Here is a 19,397-nt window from a genome sequence, read left to right on the forward strand (position 1 = left end):
GAAATGTTCCACAGTATGGCATTAAATATGTCTTGCTTTTTACTGGTGTTGCCATGTGCAGAAAAGCATTGAAAACATTCTTATATGAGCAAATGAGTTAGTTACTTTCCGTAGCTCATATATATATGAGCTACGGAATATATATATATATATATATATATATATATATATATATATATATATATATATATATATATATATATATATATATATATATATATATATATATAATACATTTCGTCCGCTTATCCGGGGCCGGGTCGCGGGGGCAGCAGCCTAAGCAGGGACTCCCAGACTTTCTTCACCTCAGACACGTCCTCCAGCTCCTCCGGGGGGACCCTGAGGCATTCCCAGGCCAGCAGAGAGACATAGTCCCTCCAGCGTGTCCTGGGTCTTCCCCGGGGCCTCCTCCCGGTGGGATATGCCCGGAACACCTCCCGAGGGAGGCGCCCAGGAGGCATCCGGAACAGATGCCCGAGCCACCTCAACTGGCTCCTCTCGAACGTGGAGGAGCAGCGGCTCTACTCCGAGCTCCTCCCGTGTGACTGAGCTCCTCACCCTATCTCTAAGGGAGCGCCCAGCCACCCTGCGGAGGAAACTCATTTCGAGCGCTTGTATCTGCGATCTCATCCTTTCGGTCACTACCCAGAGCTCATGACCATAGGTGAGAGTAGGAACGAAGACTGACCGGTAAATCGAGAGCTTCGCCTTTCGGCTCAGCTCCCTCTTCACCACAACGGTCCAATACAGCGACCGCATCACTGCCGAAGCTGCACCGATCCGCCTGTCAATCTCACGTTCCATCACTCACTCGTGAACAAGACCCCGAGATACTTGAACTCCTCCACTTGAGGCAAAGACTCCCCACCCACCTGGAGAGGGCAAGCCACCTTTTTCCAGTCGAGAACCATGGCCTCAGACTTGGAAGAGCTGATCCTCATCCCAGCCGCTTCACACTCGGCTGCAAACCGCCCCAGTGCACATTGCAGGTCCTGGTTCGATGAAGCCAACAGGACAACATCGTCTGCAAACAGCAGAGATGAAATCCCGTGGTCCCCAAACCGAACCCCCTCCAGCCCCTGGCTGCGCCTAGAAATTCTGTCCATAAACACAATGAACAGAACCGGTGACAAAGGGCAGCCCTGGCGGAGTCCAACATGCACCGAGAACAGGTCTGACTTACTGCCGGCAATGCGAACACAGCTCCAGGGACTGGACAGCCCTTAGCAAAGGACCCCGAACCCCATACTCCCAGAGCACCCCCCACAGGACACCACGAGGGACACGGTCGAATGCCTTCTCCAAGTCCACAAAGCACATGTGGACTGGTTGGGCAAACTCCCATGAACCCTCGAGCACCCGATGGAGAGTGTAGAGCTGGTCCAGTGTTCCACTGCCAGGACGAAAACCACACTGCTCCTCCTGGGTTCGACTATCGGCCGGATTCTCCTCTCCAGTACCCTGGCATAGAGCTTACCAGGAAGGCTGAGGAGTGTGATCCCCCTATAGTTGGAACACACCCTCCGGTCCCCCTTCTTATACAGAGGGACCACCACCCCGGTTTGCCAGTCCATAGGTACTGTCCCTGACCGCCACACGATGTTGAAGAGGCGTGTCAGCCAAGACAGCCCTGCAACATCCAGAGACTTAAGGTACTCAGGACGGATCTCATCCAATCCCGGAGCCTTGCCACCAAGGAGCTTGCCAACCACCTCAGTAACTTCAGCCAGGGTGATGGATGAGTCCGCCCCCGAGTCCCCAGCCTCGGCCTCCTCCTCAGAAGACGTCACGTCTTCGGTGGGATTCCTTCCACCGCCGGACAACGTCCCCAGTTGAGGTCAACAGCTCTCCCCCCGCACTGTAAACAGTGTTGGTGAAGAACTGCTTCCCCCTCCTGAGGCGCCGGACGGTTTGCCAGAATCTATTTGAGTCCGTCCGATAGTCCTCCTCCATGGCCTCCCCGAACTCCTCCCAGCTCCGAGTTTTTGCCTCCGCGACCACATGGGCTGCAGCACGCTTGGCCTGCCGGTACCCGTCAGCTGCTTCGGGAGTCCCCCGAGCCAGCAAGGCCCGATAGGACTCCTTCTTCAGCTTGACAGCATTCCTTACTTCCAGTGTCCACCACCGGGTTCGGGGATTGCCGCCGCGACAGGCACCACAGACCTTACGCCCACAGCTCCGAGCAGCCACATCGACAATAGAGGCCGAGATGAAGCCCACTCGGACTCCATATCTCCAGCCTCCCCCGGAATCCGGGAGAAGTCCTCCCGGAGGTGCGAGTTGAAAGTCCCTCTGACAGACGGCTCCGCCAGACGTTCCCAACAGACCCTCACTACACGCTTGGGCCTGCCAGGTCTATCCAGCTTCCTCCTCCGCCAGCGAACCCAGCTCACAACCAGGTGGTGATCAGTTGACAGCTCAGCCCCTCTCTTCACCCGAGTGTCCAAGACACGCGGCCGGAGGTCAGATGACACGAGTACAAAGTCGATCATTGACCTCCGGCCTAGGGTGTCCTGGTGCCACGTGCACTTATGGACACCCTTGTGCTCGAACATGGTGTTCGTTATGGACAAACTGTGACTAGCACAGAAGTTCAATAACAAAACACCGCTCGGGTTCAGATCAGGGAGGCCGTTCCTCCCAATCACCCCTCTCCAAGTGTCACTGTCGTTGCCCACATGGGCGTTGAAGTCCCCCAGGAGAACAACGGAGTCCCCGGTCGGTGCACTGTCTAGTACCCCTCCCAAGGACTCCAAGAAGGCCGGGTACTCAGCACTGCTGTTCAGCCCATAGGCCGACACCACAGTGAGAGACCTGTCCCTGACCCGAAGGCGCAGGGACGCGACCCTCTCGTTCACCGGGGTAAACTCCAACACACAGCGGCTGAGCTGTGGGGCAATGAGCAAACCCACACCAGCCCACCGCCGCTCCCCGCGGCCAACGTCAGAGAAATGGAGAGTCCAGCCCCTCTCAAGGAGTTGAGTTCCAGAGCCCAAACTGTGCGTGGAGGTGAGGCCGACTATATCTAGTCGGTAACGCTCAACCTCCCGCACCAGCTCAGGCTCCTTTCCCCCCAGCGAGGTGACATTCCAAGTCCCCAGAGCTAGTCTCCATGTCCGGAGATCCGGTCGTCGAGGCCCCTGCCGTCGACTGCTGCCCAGATCTCTCTTCACCGGCCCCATATGGCTCCTCCTGCGGGTGGTGGGCCCACGTGAGGACAGCCCCACGTTGCTCCTTCGGGCTAAGCCCGGTTGGGCCCCGTGGGGGAAGGCCCGGCCACCAGGCGCTCGCTGACGAGCACCCACCCCAGGCTTGGCTCCAGGGTGAGGCCCCGGTGACGCCAATCCGGGCGACGTCGCTGGCCTCTGAGTGGACATCATCATATAGGGCTTCTGAACCGTTCTTCGTCTGACCCCTCCCCCCGGACCTGTTTGCCTTGGGTGACCCTACCAGGGGCATGAAGCCCCCGACAACATAGCTCCCGGGATCATTCGGGCACTCAAACCCCTCCACCACGATAAGGTGACGGTTCAAGGAGGGGATATATATAAAAAAAAAAAAAATATAATATATATATATATATATATATATATATATATATATATATATGTATATATATATATATATATATATATATATATATATATATATATATATATATATTCATATTATATTCATTCATATTTATGTATTTTTATCCATGATATATATATATAATATACACACACATTTTTTTTTTTATTTAAAGTTCCAGGATTTTGTCATCATTGTATAAATAAAGGGACTAAACTAAAACATCAAATAAGAAGATTTCATTAATTAAAAGAAAAAAAATAAAAATGTTAGCAAAACAAAAAGAGCAGATCAAATGGTTACAAATGAAAATCTCCATGGTGCACATGGACATAATTAATGTGGATATGACAGGCAAAGGAGAAATTCAATTTGTCACCTCGACAACTGGCCTGTTGACAAATTGAATTTCTCCTTTGCCATGAATTCTACCTGGATGATTGAGGGATTTTACACACATCTTGCAGATATGACAGGTTTTTCTAATTACTACTTGGTTTGGTGGGACGGTACCTATGGCAAATATTTATCATAATTTTACATCATGCAGCCAAGAGGCAGCTTGTGGTAAAAAAGAAAAGTTGAGAAAAAAAACAGTGAGTTTAGAATCTATGTCATCTGTCACAGTTCTGCCCTTTGTTTCCATGTTTTCCCCAGTCCAGCTCCGTTTCCCAGTCTGTTCCGGTCCTCCTCTTGCTGCCTTCCTCCTTTTCCTATATCTGCCTCTCATTCCCTAATCAGTCCAGGGTAGTCTATATATACTCCTCCTGCTCATTCAGTCTTTGCTAGATTGTTGACCTGTCAAGACACACACTCAAGCCTTCCCTGAAACTCTGTATCTGAACCCTGTTGTTTGCATTTAGTGCAACTCTGATCTATTCCTTGTTTGTAGTACCTGCTTCTGCGTTTATTTCCCAGCCTATTTTCTATGTAGAGTATTCCCAGTTTTGGAAGATATTTTAGTTCACATTTGCTATCGTATATTCCTCTGTTATTTTTTCAGTCTGATTTCACCATATTAAACATATTACCTGTTATAGGACACTTTCTGTTATTAAACTAAGGCTTTGTTTTTGTATACTTGTGTTGCGTTTGAGTCCAGTTTACCTGCGTGATGTCATCAACACCAAAAATTACATCCAATATGCAATATGAATTGCTAAGCAAAGAACACATTTTCTCAAACATTCTGTAACAAAATAAATGTCATAATAACATGCAGTGAAATGCCAAAGGATTTAAGACATGTTTTGACATTATGGTTGCTAGGTAACTGTTATGGAATTACCCATACATACGTCACATCTGGTATAAGTCCAAGCTGGAAGAAAAATTATAAATTCCACCAAAAACTAAAAATGAAAAGACAAATTATTGTGAATTCTTCAATATAATTAGGCTATATTTAGTGAAAGGAGTAGTCTAACTTGTCATATACACTCTAACTTTAATAGAATGTATAGCGATGTAACAAGGCAGGCTGAATGACTTTAAATGGAAAACTGAGCATTGTGGAACACTAACCCGCATAAATTCAACCTTTGATCATTCCAGTAGCTCCATAACTTAAGGCTTATAAACCCACAGCGGTGCCCTGGAGAGTTGGCGCTGGGTCCGTCTGTGTGCCACATGTCCACAAACCAGGCCCGTAAAAAAATACACTCAACACTTCTGACTTCACCCATACCCCACTGCCTCCCACATCCAAGAGACCCAGCAAATATGAGCTACCCTAACAGAGTGGGACAGACGCCAGGCCTGCAAACAACACTAAACAAACTGAATTCTTCATGGCCTAAATAATGCACATCTGCTTGACACTGGGGAGTGAACAGAAGCCTGGTTGTGTGGTACCAGCAGTAAGTGATGGGGAAGTGGAATTTACTCGATATATTGTAGCCTGAGGAGCTTTAAAAGATAATTGTCCACATTCTTCGTCTTAAGATGGCAGTTATATATGTTATATATGTGTATTGTTGCTTGGAAATACCATTTGTAATTCCTCGTGTTCTTGTGTGGAAGATACATTTATGGGGGAATAAAGGTTTCATTCATATGTTACTCAAGTTGAAAGGGTCCATATTACGCTATTTTCTCATCTATGTTATAATGTTGCTTACTGAAGTTGTTTTGTTCCTTTCACACATGTTTAACACACAAATCCTGCATATTTATGTTGAGTTCTTCCCTCAAACAGAAAACACACTGTTCCAGCTGGTGATGTCATGTGGTAATACAGGAAGTGCTCTACTGTGTTTTTGCACTCCATACATCTTCACTTGAGTCATTTGGATTATTTCAGCACTGGAATTGCTCAACTCTGCTGAACTAAAAGTAAAAGGAGCTGTTAACTTAAAAACTACCCCATGACATCACAAGGTGCAACAGAGCATTTTGAGCTTCGGAGATGTAGACAGACTAACAACAAAGGATTGCTCAAACATTTGTGAATGAAACAAAACTCTACTCTGTTTATGTTTTTGATAAGGTATCAGCATTATAACATGGCTAAAAGCTCACAAGAGTCAGTTTTGTGTACTATAGGTCCTTGAAGTAACAGGTGTCATTCAAATAATGACTCAAATAATGACTTTAAAGGGCATTTTTTTTGTCTTGGTCTCTACATACAGTACATATATATTGTATAAGTAGCTCTTGAAGTCTAAAAGAGTCTGCTGTGTATTGTGTGCATCTGTGGCCATACCAGCTTGTCAAAGCCTGATCCTGTCAGATCTCAGAAGCAAAGCAAATCCGGGCCTGGTTAGTACTTGGATGGGAGACCTCTGGGAAAATCAGGTGCCACAGTGGGGCACCATTTGTAAAAATGATGTCGTTGTGTCCTTAGGCAAGGCACTTCACCCACATTGCCTAGTATGAAAGTGGTGTGTGCGTGAGTGATGGTCGGAAGGGCTGATGGCGCATATTGGCAGTCTCACTTCCATCAGTCTGCCCCAGGGCAGCTGTGGCTACAGTAGTAGCTTACCACCAGCGGGTCTGGAGTAAATGAATAATGCTCTGTAAAGTGTCTTTGAGTGTCCAAAAAGCACTATATAAAACAGATGCATAATTATTAATAATAAATTATTTTATTTTATGAGGTTAGCATACTAGTCTTACTAAACTTCACTGTGACGATAAGCTCCACTCTTGCATCTGAAAGTTTTGAAAAGCACTTATAATGTGTTTGTTATTTGATTGTCATTTGCCTATCATGAGTTAACGTTAGAGTGTTAAAGTACAGGGACACGGCTAAAAGTTCAAAACATGTTCTTCTCACATGGATCAAAATTAGGCACAGGTTTTATCTGTTCTATGGAAATGTACATTATTTCTAGTTTTTAGAGCCCCCTCAAATGTTTGCACTAATAAATTTGGTAGTTCAAAAGCGGCTTACTACATTACCTGCTAGTAATGCAGTTGGTCATCACATGGTAAATGGTCACGGTCACATTTTTATATAGTGCTTTTCCACCTTCAAGGCACTCAAATGGCTTTACATCAGGGAACCACTCATCCATTCACATGCACATTCATACACCAGTGTACACAGACACTAGGAAAGGGGGTTTAAGTGCCTTGCCCAAGAACACAACAACAGGATTCATCTGTGAGACCTGTGGGCCAGTGGATCTGACTGCTCAACCAACAATTTATTATTTATTTATTTATTTATTTTATGTCGAGTGGGATACGAGCCTCCAACCTTCGGAAAACAAGTAAAAATGTACAGACCATTACCACACACAATAATACACATGTACATTGCTACTTTAAACCAATATTACTAAAGTACAGTACATTTAAGTTGGTACTAGTCTAGTCCTCTAAGTACATGGTGCACACAGATGAAACATGCCACAGAGTATCTAAACATGGCTTCTCACATGCTTTCCCCTTTCTGTGCCTTATTACAGAATGGGCCTAGGCAACATAATAAACCTGTAGCTGCTGCCCGCTGTGCCAAAGTGAGTGCTTCTCTCCGCTGCCCTACTTTCCTCCTGTAATTGTTGGTTTATTTGTTCTGAAGGGCCACTTATCACTGTGTTTTTCGTGCCTTTTGCCAGTTATGAGGAAATGAAGTTGTGGAAGTACAACTGGGGGCAAAAACAGTCCGGACCTGCCGCTGTGCTCCCTCCAGTTTGTTCCACCTCTGTGCTGCTGCCATGGTTATTTTGACTGGCCTCTGTAAACAAGGGAAAATAGAAGAGCAAGGGACCTTTGTCAGGGTACTGCGCTTATCTTGCAATGGTTATGTACAAAGAATGGGTCAAACCCTACCGATTGTTTTTAACTGCAGGAAAAAATGAAGCTATCTTTGTGAATGAAATCAAGTGGTTATTTCAATAGTTTTGTCTCCTTCAAAATACAAGTGAACCCCCCCACACACACACACCCCCCACACCCCCGAAAGAAAGCCAGAAACTCTCTGATCCACCTTGTGATTTCATGTGGTAATACAGGAAGTGCTCCGCTGTGTTTTTAAACGCCATACACCTTCACTAGAATCATTTGGATCTATTTGAAGATTGGTTTTGTCTCCTTCAAAATGTCAGCCCAAAAGCATGAAAATGTACAAAGAAAAGTTCATGAAGCCGAAGTGGTGAGATACAGTTTTGAACAGCAAAATAATTCCACTTGTTGAAGTTTCTGACAGTTCCAAGAAAGTTAAATGGAGTACTGAGTACATGTTTTACACAATAAAAGAATCTACTGAAATAAGTAGCATGCAAACCCAGCATTTCTTGATTCTCAGATAAAAATATAATTAACAATAATTAGATGCTGTGCACAGAAAACTTATTTTAACCTCAAGAGCATTTTATACGATATATCTGTACTGGGGCAAGACTAAATTTGCTTAGAAATACATGAAAAGAAATCAGGTACTGGCCATTTAATAAGTTGCTTTGTCTTGTCTATAATAAATAGTTTCACCTAATCTAATGTCAAATAAAAATTGAATTAAAATATTGCAGCCATTGCATTTGCCTATTTCTTGGTCCGTTTCATGGCTGTTGGCTCAGAATAACATTTAAAAATTCATGACATTCCAGCAAAAGTCAGCGATTTGTTTTTGGAGAGGATCCAGAGCTGCAGCTATGTCCCAATCTGGCAACCGTCCACAAATCAGGAAATGCCCATTACCATCTTGGCTTAGATAAACACGGCAAAATCAACACAGTGTAGATTCAAGTAATGGATTTAACTGCACACTAACAGTTGGCTAATATATTTGCAAAATGAAAACCTTTATGCGCTGGCCCTATACAAACATTATACTGTACTTGCTCTGGAGATGAGGAGATGAACAGAGCAGCAGATAATGACCCGCACCTCCATCTGCTGGGCACCACGGGGCGGAGACACCTTCAACCTGCCACCGGTCGGTCGCCACGGCAATCTGCTGCGCCCCATCGCCACGGTGACATCTGCTTTTGGGTGACTGAGGGATGAATGCAGCACCGACCACACACACGTCACCACTCACAGGCACAGATGGCTGCGCACTATTAGCCCGCTGTGGGGCTATAAGACAGGCTTTCTCTGTCTATGCAAAGTAAGTACATGGTAGAGGGATTGGCGTCGGTTTTGGGGGTATTTTGCAGCATATTTAAAGATGCACTATGTAACTTTTCTGGTGAACTGTTTGTAAACTCTTTGTCTCCATGGAGATGTTAAGCTTTAACAAGAATGTTCCATAGTGTGGTGTTAAAGGTCCCATATTAAAACTATTCTTAACACACATATCCTGTGTATTTAGGCTGAGTTCTTTTCAAACAGAAAACACTCTGTTTCACCTTGTGCCATCATGTGGTAATACAAGAAGTGCTCCACTGTGTTTTTAAAATTCATACACTTTCACTAGAATCATGTGGATAATTTTAGCTCGGGAATAGCCAATTTCTACTGAAGAAAAAGGTCAAAGAGCTGATAACTTGAAAACTACCACTTCATGATATCGCAAGAAGATCCTGCATCTAATCTCAAAACAACTGACATGTTCACGTCAAAAATCTGAGCGTTCGGGAATCAAAAAGTTGGTTCCCAAAAGGAATCAAGAAAAACTTGGTATTTCTAAGCGTGACGACACAGTAGACATCTGCAGGTTCATCCACATCACACTTGGTAAAATAAACAAAGAAAACGTGTGTATGTGTGGAGAAATCAAGTGACAAGAAGATTGTGCAGTGGTCAGCGGAGGAGACCATATATTTGCTATATCCATGTTTGCATGGTAAGGTTACATCTTTGGCTTTGGCATCACTGCTGCATTCTCCACAGCAGATGTTGTAGCTGCAAATGCTCGCTGGTGTCCATGAGGCGATCCATGATTGTTATTTTCCTCGCTGTGACATCCGTTTTCGTATGGTCTTGTTAATTTGGTGGCAAATCCACACCCTCTGTCGATGACACATCAAGAGTTCACTTAAATGGTATGAAAGCATGTTGTTTGCCAGTAAGCACTTTGGTTCCCAGTGTAACTGGTGCAGGAACCAGCACTGGCCAGTTTAAAAGCAGTTTAGGTGGAACAGAGCATTTTGAGCTTTCGAGATGTGGATATACTAATGCTAAAGGGTTACTCATACATGTGTGTTGATGAATGAAACAAAACACAACTTCAGTTATGAGTTAATTTTTGTGTAATATAAGACCTTTAAACTCCATGAAGACAAGCAGATGATACCACCAATGGTAAGTGGTCACATTTATATAGCACTCAAAGCACTTTACATCAAGAAACCACTTACTGATTTACACACATTACATAGTACGCAGACACTGGGGGCAAGGTGGGTTGCCCAAGGACACAACACCAATATTCATCTGTGAGAGCTGGAATGGCACTGTGGGTCATTGGATCTGACCGCACTCCTAATGATGTTTATGTCAAGAGGAATTCGACTCACTAACCTTCTGATCAGAGGACGGATACTCTACCAACTGAGCGATTTACAGGTCAGACAGAATTCATGTTTTTAAGGCCATTTTTCAATATATTCCCCTCTAATCTAATAAACACAAGATAGGTAAGTTTAATGTAAAACTGTGAAATGCAATAACAACAACAAGAGTGATGGATCCCCACCAGAAAAGTGACCGTGGGTCAAATGTAAATTTAGCTATGCCTTTTCACAATGATAAAACATCTATTTTGGATCTGATCCTGGTTTAGTCTTGGACAGCACAGATTTTTGTCATAAATGCAATCTATGATGTAGTCTTAATGAGATAAGTCATTCAGATAAATCATCAGAAAAATAGAACACATGAAATGTCATAAGATGTAAGTAAACTGAGTTAGTATAACAAATGTATTGTGCTTTTATGTTTTTTGTTATTATTTATTTTTTTAAAAAGAGGGAAAAGTGCATATTAATACAATTTACAAACCACTCCTTAGTGTATTGGTAAAGGCGTCCCACAATGCATCAAATAAAGGAAAAGCAATAGTCTTCCTATGGTTCCAGGATTAGTATATTCCTAGAAAAGCAGGTTTGTAGATCACAGTACCTAAATTGTATTCACATTCTTTTGTATGTATTTCTAACCTCAGTTTACTCACTCAACTGAAGCTTTACTGATGTGATATTTTACACCACTTGAATCTGGGGAATAAACACTGTTGTTTACTAGCACCCCTGTATCTATGGTAATCTGGTTGTGCTTGAGCAGAGTCCCTAGCCGCAGCTGCCACACTCATTTAGCGCCTCGCTCCCTCCGCCGTAGCCTTGGAAACGTGCACCCTGCATGCGAGTGTTTACTTAAAATGAGATCATGATAAACAGGTGAAGACAGGGGAATACACTGATTACACAGCACGAGCGCTGGAAGAAGAGGCCGAGCGGGGTCTTGTGTGGGTTTGATTCTAAAAGCAGACTGGGGAATGAAGAGGTGATGTGACAGCGGTGAAGAGCATTCACAACACAAGGAAAACTGATTGATTTTTCTTCTTAGATCATCTTAAAGGAACATTGTGCAATTTTTCCAGTGGAGGGTCCGCTCCCTGCTTGTTAGATCTTCCCAGTCTGTAACAGTTTAAGTCTAGACTGAAAACTCACCTCTTCTCCTGTCATTTAATACAAGCTAGACAGGATATCTTGCTGTTTTACTAGTTTTCACATGTATTGTGTTATCTGTATATCTATTTCTTCTGTTTTTGTGGGCTTTAATATGAAACACTTTGGTCATCTGAGGTTGTTTTAAATGTGCAATCTATATAAAGTTAAACTGAATTGTCTCTAAACAAGGGAACATAAAAGAGCAAAGGACTTCTGTCAGGGCACTGCGCTTATCTTGCAATGGCCATGCATGTAAAAAGGGTCAAACTACCAATTGCTTTTAATTGCAACTAAAAATTTAGTTACACTTGTGAATGAAATCAGCTGGCTATTTCAATGTTGGTTTTGTCTTTAGTCAAAAACTTTAATACCAAATAAGCCCCCCAAAAAAGAAAGAAAAGTTCATGATGTGGTGAAAATATACTGTAGTTTTGAACAGCAACATAAACTTTCTGAATATCCTGACAGTTCCAAGAAAGACAATTGGATTACTGAGTACATGTTTTACACAATAAAAGGACAATGCATCAAATGCGGTATGGAGATGTTATTGTTTTGCCTGGAATGTTCCATGGTATGACATTTTCATCTAGCATTTATTCATTATGGTTGTTCCTATTGCTCCAAAATACAATATTTCCTTCCGTGAATAGGGGCAATTCTCCACAGATTTGGAATGCAATATATTGGTTTTAATCTATATTGTGGAAAATTATAGAAAAAGCAATAACATTTCCATGGTGATAAGCAGGTGGTCCCTCCACTAGAAATGTTACACAGTGCACCTTTAAAAGACAGATAAATATTATGCAAATCACTCAGGATATTAAGAGAAATTCAAGTACATACATGTTTAGAAGCAAGTCTGAATAAATCAACAACAATTCCTGGGACGGTGATGCTGACTGTAGGCTCTGCTCTGTCTGAGGCTTTATTACACTTTAATCTGTGCTTTATTTTAACACAATCTGACCATAAAGAATTTATTTAGCTGGAACTACATCAGGCGAGATGATCTGTGCTGATTAACAAGCCTCTCACACATAGAATTGCAGTCACAAGTTAGCTAGCATTAGCCAGTTAGTCACACTCGTCATTTTTATTGAAACTCTAACTCCTAAACTCATATTGATCATAGGCTCCTGAAAATGTGTTGTTTAAATCCATGTTGGGTTTTTTTCTTGAGTTTCCAGAACTTTACTGACAGTGTGCATTGTGTCACCATGGTAAATGATGAACATTTCACCAATAGAGATACATGTAGAACACCCCCAGTGTGATGCCACTACAACGTATCAATAAACTACTGCCATGACAGGACAAGCCATACTTCCCAAATTTATACAAATGTGCTTGGTTTCTTGTTCAATCCAGCAAGATTGACAGGAAGTATAACCAATCAGAAAATCCTTCATCAAAACAAATGTAAAAAACGTCTGAAACAGAACTGAGAACCACAAAAAGCAATGAGAAAACAGTGTGAACTTCTACCCAATCATAGTCTGAACACTGTTAATCTGAGGTGAGAGAAATAGACTAGAAGTTCACTCTGAATAATAAAGAATGCGCTGCAAATAAAGGTCTGTAATTGGTTGTCCACACAGATTTCAGTGAGTGTAATAATCTGCTGTGACGAGAGCTCCAAACTGCATTTGCAAATAAAGTTGTAAGAGTATATTTTCACAAGGCTAACCCACTCAGTCCTGTTTCAAACAAAGTAAGCTGCCATGTTTGTTCTGGTGAAAGATTTCCTCATTGTCTTGTTAGACTTTAAATAAGTCTCTCACACATGGGCTGTGTCCAAATGTCCACCCTAGTCCCTAACCCCTCATTCAATACATAGACCCGCACTCTTTAGCACACTATAGTCCACTCTTTCACAGGGCTATTCAGACACGTAGCTCAAAACGAAAAAGTGTGTCCAAACTTTTGACTGATCGTGTATCCGTCCTGGGTAAAACAAATTTCAACTTCCATTCATGATAAAAATCCGACACAGTCCCCAGTAGCCATTGCCTTTATGTGGCTAGAATTGAAAATATTGAAGGCCAGATTGCTTCAGAGTTTGACAAAATATTCTGTCCAATGCAAACTTGATCTGAATATTCTGCAAATCCAGTCAATTTCTCTCCACTCAAAAGGGTTCCATTTGATAATACCTAACATGAGAAAAGCAGCAACTGGAATATACGTGTCCTTAAATGGATTCCTCAGCATGCGTGTATGGGACAAGGACACTGGCCCAATTAAGACTCTTACTCGGGCTGTAACCATAGCTCAAAGAGACACGGATGTTAACATGGCAAATGAAGCAGGAAGTTCATGACCTTCAGCTTTGTGCTTAGAGCTGTCCTTCTTTGGGCTCTCCATTTAATACTTATTGGTCAAATGTGCTGTTATGCAATTTTTTTCTTTAATGTTTTTATCCTCATCAGAAATAGGCATACCTGAAAAAATATTTAGTTCCAACCAGACCCCAATTTGTAAATATGTATCCTCTAATGCAGATTTTCTGAGGCTACAAGCTCCAGGAACACAGAGCAATCACAAATAGAGCCTTCAATGTTCAACTTCTTCTTAAAGGTCCTATATTATGCAAAATGTAATGCAGTGGTCCCTTGTTTATCACAGGGGTTATGTTCTAAAAATAACCTGCAAAAGGCGAAATCCGCGAAGTAGTCAGCTTTACTTTTTACAATGATTATATCTGTTTTAAGGCTGGGAAACCCCTCACTACACACTTTATACACTTTTCTCAGAGGACAGTTACAACCCTTTTTGCATCCTTCTTAAAACTTACTACTGCTGTTGTCCTCATGTTATTTTCCTCCTTTATGTAACTAACCGAAAATTAATGTATTCCGTAATGCCCTACAGCCTTTAACATTTCCAGAAGTCCAACTTTTTGTGCGATGGTTAGCATCTTCCTCTGCCTTTTGGGTGCCACCGCAGGAGCCTTTGTCAATGCAGAACGTTTCGTCAACTTTGTGGGTTTTGTTGAGGAGAAAACTGGCAAACATACAGCACTTCAGAATGACACTGCTAGAGATCGAACATTTATGTAAATTTGGCAAGCTGAACGCATTCTGTACTGTAAAGGAGACATGGCACGGAGAAGATTGATTGACAATGGTCTACAGCCAATCAGGACGCAGGGGGAGGAACACAATGCGCGTTCATACGCTGTAAAAAAAAAAAAAAAAAAAAAAAAAGCATGCAAAATTGCACACAAAAAATCCACAAAACAGTGATTGTAATGTGAACTTTAAGCAATGTTACAAGGTTGGTACCTCATCAAAAACTTCTCGTATTTTCCTAGCTATTAGGTGCGCTCTTAAGCCTCCAGCCCCATCAAAAAATGACTGTGCGCCTCGCAATCCAGAGCGCCCTATACACAAATCCACTCGGGTGTCCCAGCACGACTTCAGTAAACTACAAAGCCGCACCACCCGCAGCACAAGCAAACACGCATGGATAGCGTGCAGCGAAACACCCATGCAGCGAAACACCCCCACAGCCACACTCATCACTCCACTCCGGACAAGGAATGGAACGGAGAAACGAACCGAAAAAGCTAGTGCAATTTGCCACTTCTAGACACAACTGAACAACTGAGTCACTGCGAACATGCCAACAATCCAGCGGACACGCCACAATTGAACAAAGCCGAGAGTCAACGTGAACGCACCAAACACAGTCCGACTGACCCATCCAACTGTTGTGTTTCGTTTAAAGTTCGGTGCAGTTTATTTGAGAAAAAAGTTAGAAAATAGACCATTCTATAACAGTGCACCTTATAATCCAGAGCGCCTAATAGCTCGGAAAATACGATACCTGGAGTTGTGTTTTTTGAGTAGTGCAACATTATTAGGCTGTCTACTTCTGCAGAGTTAAAAATACTCTGTTCCACTTTATGATGTTAAAGTGGTAGTTTTCAAGTTAACAGCTACCTTTTACCTTATACTGTATATTAGTAGAGATCATTGGTAGAGTGGTCAGATCCACTGACCCACAGATGAATGCTGTTGTTGTGTCCCCGTGGCAAGACACTTAACGCACCTCGCTCCTCGTGTCTGTGCACACTAGTGTACGAATGTATGTGTGAATGGGTGAGAGGTTCTTTGATGTAAAATGCTTTGAGTGCCTTGAAGGTTGAAAAGCGCTATTTAAAAACGTGACCATTGACCATTGACCATTAGAGATGTGTGAATGAAACAAAACAGTTGAATTCAATATAATAACACTGTAAAAAGTTGAAGGAAGCTAACATATTTACCGTTTAAAAGAGCACTACTGAGCCGCTAATCTGCAAATCGCATTGTTTTATTTATAGCAAACGCTTTCTTTCACTTCATTACTTGGAAAAAGCAGCACCCAATAAGGAAAAAAATGACATGCTGGAAAGAGCTGCCCAATGCATTTTTGTTGTGTTTGTTTAGATGACAAAGCATAGTTTATATTATTAAACCAATATTTGAATTCCATGGATAGCTAAACGTCTGGTTAATCATGTCCATGGGAGCCTTGTTTTGGAGGTTTGTGAAAAGAAAATATCTGAGAGGCATTAAAGTGTGTCAGCGCTATACTTACTGGGTCACAGTGTATGTAGGTCAAACCGGGTGCACTTTTTAGTGTTTGTCTGAATCAAGTCCCATATTAAACACAATACTGTCTGGTAAATGAGCAATCTCTCTGCAAGATTATGTTGTTTACATTGTGTTTACATAACGTTAACATTCGTCATTTGATTGCGATGGAGGGCAGGGGCCTATATAATTCTTTTATCTGTTTTTGTTTAAGGGGAAAACTAAACATATTTAAACTTAAATTTACTGTATACATTTTCTGGTTTAAAGGTGCATTGTGTAACTTTTCTGGTGGATGGTTTGTCACCTGGTTTTCCCTGCGGAGATGTTATTGCTTTGTCTGTAAAGCTTCACAGTATGACATTAAACCTTTTTATCATCATTGAGACCCAACCAGTCCAAGTTACAGATCAGATCTGTGGAGAGAATGCTTGATTTTCTAAGTATTTTAGAGCAATATAACCACCTGTAATTGACTAAATGTAAAGTAGATCTGTTTAATATCATATTGTGGAACATTCCAAGCAAAGCAATGACGTGACAAGGTGACAGACCCTTGCCTGAAAAGTTACATAGTGCACCTTTAATTTACAACAGTCATGCCTTAGTGATTGTATAATATCACAGCTTTTTATTAGTAGTAGTCGTAGTAATTTACAATAATTTCACCTTTGTAAAATTGCTGACAAAGAGAGACAGGGCTGATTATTACAAAAATATTATCAACTTGGTCAAATTTCTACAATACTATAACTATAAATTCTGCCTTCTATCTCAATTTTGAACTATATTTGCAGTTTAGAGTGAACATTTCAATTTATTTCAACAGTGCGTGTTGTACTGTTTTCTCCATTGTACAACTGTGTAATATGTAATAGAAAGACTACAGTGTTCCATTTCATTGTCTTGAGTCACAGAAATGTTACTGTTTACTTAGTGTGGATGGTACAATGACAGTAAGCATCAGCTGTTAAAAATAGGCATAGGCTAAAGTTCTGTATATTGGGTTGATATGTTTAATATGAAGTGAAAGTGGGCTGCAGTGTACTTGTGTTTGTGCATGTTTATTTGCAGTGAGCTCAGATGCCAGGCCAAATGCCACGCTGAGTAGAGACTGGGACACAGTTCACGGGGTCAGAGTTCACATATGGACAATATGAAGCATTTCCGAAAGCTCTGGACACGATGTTTTATTCAAGTTGTGTCAAGGGGAGCGATTTCACACACTCGCTGAAGATCACTGTAGAACAAACTAGGAGAAAAGGTATGCATTTTTTTCTATGTGTATTTTTTTCGAGGTGTCCAAGTGAGTCATTTTCAGTTATCTTGCGTGAATGTGCAACGTACTTGAATATAGGGTTGGGTTTTGCAATAATGATTCAAATAAATTTCTCAATATTTGTCATTCTGCCTACAATAACAAGGAGGGGGGATGTATTGAAATTGAAATTATGTCTCAGTTGGGGTTCAAGTGTGGCACAAAATGTGAAAAGACTGTGGAATAAAACAAAAAAAGTACAGAATACCCCCCCCTTTTTTTTTTTTTTTTTTTTTTTTTGAAAGATGCCAAGGCGCTGCCAAGTTTCTGTTCTGTTTTTTATTCTGATATTTTTGACAGTGCATCTCATTATAAGTGGGTCAAAGGTTAGGGAGGTATCTTGATAAATATTATTATTATTTTTTAAATATGCAAAATGAAGATATCAGTATAACATCTAGAACAGAAATAGAAATAGAATAGGTTATATCAATAGAATAGAATAGAAAATACAATAAAACTAGTTGTGTTGTAGACTACTTTGAAGTAATACAAGAGTTGAAAGAAGAGACGTGATACTGGAGTTCTAACACTAGAGAGTTCATTTACCATCAGTAGCAGACCTAGGACTGGGAACCCTAGAGACACTGTCATAATGTCATAAAGGGAGTATTATACCTCTGATGACGTAGTTGAAATAGCAAGGACTGGGTTTGCAGTGAGCGCCCTCAGTACAGGTGGAAAAAGTATATAAATAAAAATAAAACAAGCTTGCAGTGTAATCGTTCAGTGAGTGTATCAAATGATATTACTGTCTGTTTACCTTTTGTGCTATATACGAATTTCACCGTCAAGGTCATTCTCAACTGACTTTTCACATTTAATTAGTATATAAAGCACATAAAATTGCAATTAAGGTCCTTGAATTGACTGTAAATGATCTCATAAAAATCCACTCCACACTTAAAAGTATAATCTCCACAAAACAGGATGTTTCCAAAACTTGACCTTTTTCCCTTTACACAATAACAATAAAGTACAACACTGAAACTTCACTGAACCATTGTTATATTACAGTTAACAGGATAATACGTTTTTGTAGTGAAAGAAACAGCAACAAAAAGAACTGTTTTGGAGTTCAATTTTCTGTATCAGCGCTATTATCAGATAAATAACCTTTTTTTGCAAGTAGTTTTTATCAAATGTTTACTTATTCGGCTTTGTCACAGCTGGCTTGTAAAAAAATAAAAAAAATAAAATACTTTGCAGCACATTTCTGGCTCAAAATTCAGTGCAAATTTTTAACTTCACACTCCAGCAATTTCACTGCTACCCCCAGCCAAGTGTTAGCCCCCTCACAAGGACCCCCCTGTGTACCTATCCACCAGGCCCCACATCCCTGCAGCAGCTGTACAAATCAGCATGGCTTCCAAAAAATCTACCCACACCTCCTACCCCATGTTTTAGACACATCCCCAACTGCACAACAATTAATGTGAAATCGCATCTATCTCGCGCCCATGGCCCCTCCCGGCTTCACATAGCTGAGGATTGCGTTCCTAACCCTTAGCCTCGCCTGATGTTGTTTTTACATGTCTTGTTGTGTGCAATACTTTGACTTATGTAAGAGCAAATTAGCCAACCCAGGCGAGCGGGAGTTGTGGTTGTGTGCGTGTGTGTGTGTGTGGTGGGTGGGGGGGTGGGGGGGTAAGACGGGGTATGGGCACTGAGGTGAGATGAAGTTAATCTGTTTTTAACGGTGATTTTATGGCCAACATGATAAAAGTCAGATATGTTTGCAGACTGACATAGCTAATTGAATTTCTCCCAACATGTCTGAATTTTTGATGGTGTAGAAAAGGGCATTTGCTTGCCTGGGGTCCAAAATACACACTTCTTCAATACTTTACTAAGATGTGC

The 19,397-nt window shown here is 41.8% G+C and overlaps 1 long non-coding RNA gene and 1 pseudogene across 1 annotated transcript in view; one reads left to right on the plus strand and one right to left on the minus strand.

Annotated features, from left to right (window-relative positions):
- Positions 1-19,397, minus strand: part of LOC129411916 (uncharacterized) — a 77,934-nt gene that overhangs the window by 42,496 nt on the left and 16,041 nt on the right. The window lies entirely within an intron of this gene.
- LOC129411926 (5S ribosomal RNA) lies at positions 6,264-6,381 on the plus strand (annotated as a pseudogene).

This window comes from Boleophthalmus pectinirostris, unplaced genomic scaffold (assembly GCF_026225935.1).
Source record: "Boleophthalmus pectinirostris isolate CB_2022bp ecotype Guang Dong unplaced genomic scaffold, ASM2622593v1 HiC_scaffold_6, whole genome shotgun sequence".
In the NCBI taxonomy this organism is placed as follows: Eukaryota; Metazoa; Chordata; class Actinopteri; order Gobiiformes; family Gobiidae; genus Boleophthalmus; species Boleophthalmus pectinirostris.